This window comes from Vipera ursinii, assembly GCF_947247035.1.
Source record: "Vipera ursinii genome assembly, chromosome: 2".
Classification (NCBI taxonomy): domain Eukaryota; kingdom Metazoa; phylum Chordata; class Lepidosauria; order Squamata; family Viperidae; genus Vipera; species Vipera ursinii.
Window position 1 is genome coordinate 17,768,512 of NC_139513.1, and position 3,484 is coordinate 17,771,995.

A 3,484-nucleotide genomic window follows, 5' to 3' on the forward strand; every position below is an offset into this window, starting at 1 on the left:
CTAGGCCCCAAACATGGGGCAAATCTTTATTTCCTGTTTTCAGCCTATCTTGAAGGCCATCGAACAGGCTGTAGTCACACCGGACAGCTCATATATTTGTGTAAATTACTAACAAAGAATTAATTAATTTCAGTCTCCCTTAATTCTTTGTTAGTAATTTACACACACACACACACACACACATATTCCTAGCATTCCTGGGTGCATATCTTAAAAATATGTTCTGAGATCCATGGATAACTTTGCTTCCTAAGTAAGGAAAGCAGACCTATAGGGACATCCATGAAATGCTCTTGTCTGATGGCACTGAACCTTAAATACAGATAGTCCTTAACTTACGAGCATTCATTTAATGATTTAAAATGGTACTAAAAAAAAGGGATCAGTGTTCAAACTCTTTAACATAACTCTCCTCAAAGGGAGACAAGTTTTAGATCCATCTTAAATTAAGAAGAGGTTGGCCTTGTGGCCTGACAGAATCTGGCAATTCTGCAGTGCAGTGTTGCCCAGTCACGTGATCAAAATTTTGCATACTTACAAAAGCAGCTGCACCTCCAGTCACAAGCAGTCAATGGGGAGGAAACCAGATTCGCTTAATAACTGCCTGATTCACTTAACCACTCCAGTGATTCGCTTAATGACCATGGCAAAAAAGGTCATAAAATTGGGCGCAACTCACTGAAGAGGCGCATTGCTTAGCAAAGGACGTTCCAATCCCAATTGTGGTTATAAATCGAGGGCTACCCATAATGCCAGATTATAATTTTCTCATCGCTATCCAGGCTGGGATTTGTGTGAATGGAAGTCCAGCATCTCCTACTTAGGGCTAAGTACTGAGGTACTGAACCAAGAGCAAAAAGCATTGTAGTTAATCCCCCTTATGGGCTGCGGAAGCAAAATGGGTTCTGGTTAATCCCATATGTGCTGCGCAAATCCTGACAACCAGTTGTATACAAAACTGGGGGTGGGGGGAATTAAGATCTTAGCAAATAAATTGAATCCCACTTTGCTATATCCTTTTTGTTCCACTAGGACAGGGGTAGGCAACCTCGGCTCTTTTATGACTCATGGATTTCAACTCCCAGAATTCCTGAGCCAGTTCTAATGTGTGCTCCATGTAGTTTTGCCTATGAGAAGTCGTCAGCTTCTAAAACTAATCGTGGGTATCCATTTTATTTCCCCAATCATGTGACCTCCACAAATGTTGGGGCCAGTTGACACAGTACTGCCTTGGTGCCTGGGAAATCTGGGAATTGTGGTCCCACACATCTAGAACATACACATCTTGCTGCTTGGCAGGATCCACAGAAGCTTAGCAGCGAAATAATCAGAATGCGGCTAAACTTTGTTAGGTTTTTTTTTGTTGTTTTGTGTGTTCACATCTTGTGTAAATACTGTACTATGCAAATCTGGAATTTTAGTACTGTGACAGTTGCTATCCTGAATTTATCTTCTGTGGTGGCTAATTTTACAAATCAGCAATTTTATACACATACACACACTTATAAAATTATATATACCAATCAGCAACACAGTCACTTGTAAAATCTCTCTCCCTATATATACCAGTGTACACACACACACACACACACACACACACACACACATATATGGAGAGAAAAAATTTACAAGTGACTGTTGCTAATTTTACTGCAGAGAAGGTAAACTCAGGATAGCAACTTTAATGTAATGTTTTCTCAGTTAAAATGCACCCTCTTTTGCCTCACAGAGCAAAATACACAAAGCGCAAGATAGTTTTTTTTGTTGTTGTTGAAAAGCTGTTAAAAATAAAGGCACGGCTGAGGAAAATATAACCTAATGTACTCCCCCTGCCCAGTGCAGAAAACCAAACAGCTGTCATTAGGTCACAAAGAGAAGCATTTAGGACAGGGGTAGGGAACCATGGTCCTTTTATGACTTGTGGACTTCAACTCCCAGAATTCCACAAGTCGTAAAAGCACTATGGTTCTCCATCCTTGATTTAGGGGAACTGTGTCCAAAGGAAAAGGACACCAACAAAACTTTCACCACATCAAATACCTTTCCCCTTTGGGTTGGCAGTGGAAATCTCAGAATTGTACACTCCGTCACAAATAACTGGTAAATGGAGTCCTCTCTTACCTGGCTTCATTCATTTCCTATCCCGCCCCTATTAATGGGCCATAGGTAAAGGTAAAGGTTCCCCCGCACATGTGTGCTAGTCGTTTCCGACTCTAGGGGCCGGTGCTCATCTCCGTTTCAAAGCCGAAGAGCCAGCGCTTGTCTGAGGACATCTCCGTGGTCATGTGGCCGGCATGACTAGACGCCAAAGGCGCACGGAACGCTGTTACCTTCCCACCATAGTGGTCCCTATTTTTCTACTTGCATTTTTACGTGCTTTCGAACTGCTAGGTTGGCAGAAGCTGGGACAAGTAACAGGCGCTCACTCTGTTACGCGGCACTCGGGATTCGACCCGCCAAACTGCCGACCTTCTGATCGACAAGCTCAGCGTCCTAACCCACTGAGCCACCGCGTCCCTTAAAGGTAAAGGTTCCCCCGCACATGCGTGCTAGTCGTTTCCGACTCTAGGGGCCGGTGCTCATCTCCGTTTCAAAGCCGAAGAGCCAGCGCTTGTCCGAGGACGTCTCCGTGGTCATGTGGCCGGCATGACTAGACGCCAAAGGCGCACGGAACGCTGTTACCTTCCCACCGGAGTGGTCCCTATTTTTCTACTTGCATTTTTACGTGCTTTCGAACTAATGGGCCATGTTAGATCCCAAATCACATGAGAAGGGCTTTGTGTAGACCAGTGTTTCTCAACCTAGGCAACTTTAAGATGTGTGGACTTCAATTCCCAGAGTGCCCCAGCCAGCTACTTTAATCCTTGTTGAAACCAAAATTCCCACAATCCTTTGCCCCTGCTCCTACTCCTTAGGGCCCTTGGGATTTGAAGTCCAGAATTCCTGCCTGGCAACCTTAGAATCTTCAGTACAGCTAAGTCTTCCCAACTTATAGCCATTTGTTTAGTGAGCGTTACAATGACACCGGAAGAAAAATGACTTATGACCTTTTTCCACACTTAATGGCCATGGCAGCATCCCTATGGTCACGTGATCAAAATTCGGATGCTCGGCAACTGGCCTGTAATTATGTCAGTTGCAGTGTCCTGGGGGGGGGGGGTGTCAGGTGATCACCATTTTGTAACCTTTTCAGCTGTCTTCTGACAAGCAAAATCAAAGGGGGGGGGAGAGGCCAGATTTTGCTTAACCACCACGTGACTCGCTTAACAACTGCGGTGTTTCGCTTAACAACGGTGGCAACAAAAGGTCGTAAAATGAGCACAACTCACTTAACTGCCCTTGCAACGGAAACGGGTTCAATTGTGACCGTTGAGGACTATCTGTATACAAAGAGCAATACGAGAGACTCTTTCCTCCTCCCCCCCCACCCCGTTTCTCTCCCCCTCCCCCCACCATTCCCCCTCCAAAAGAATCCCAGGGCAAA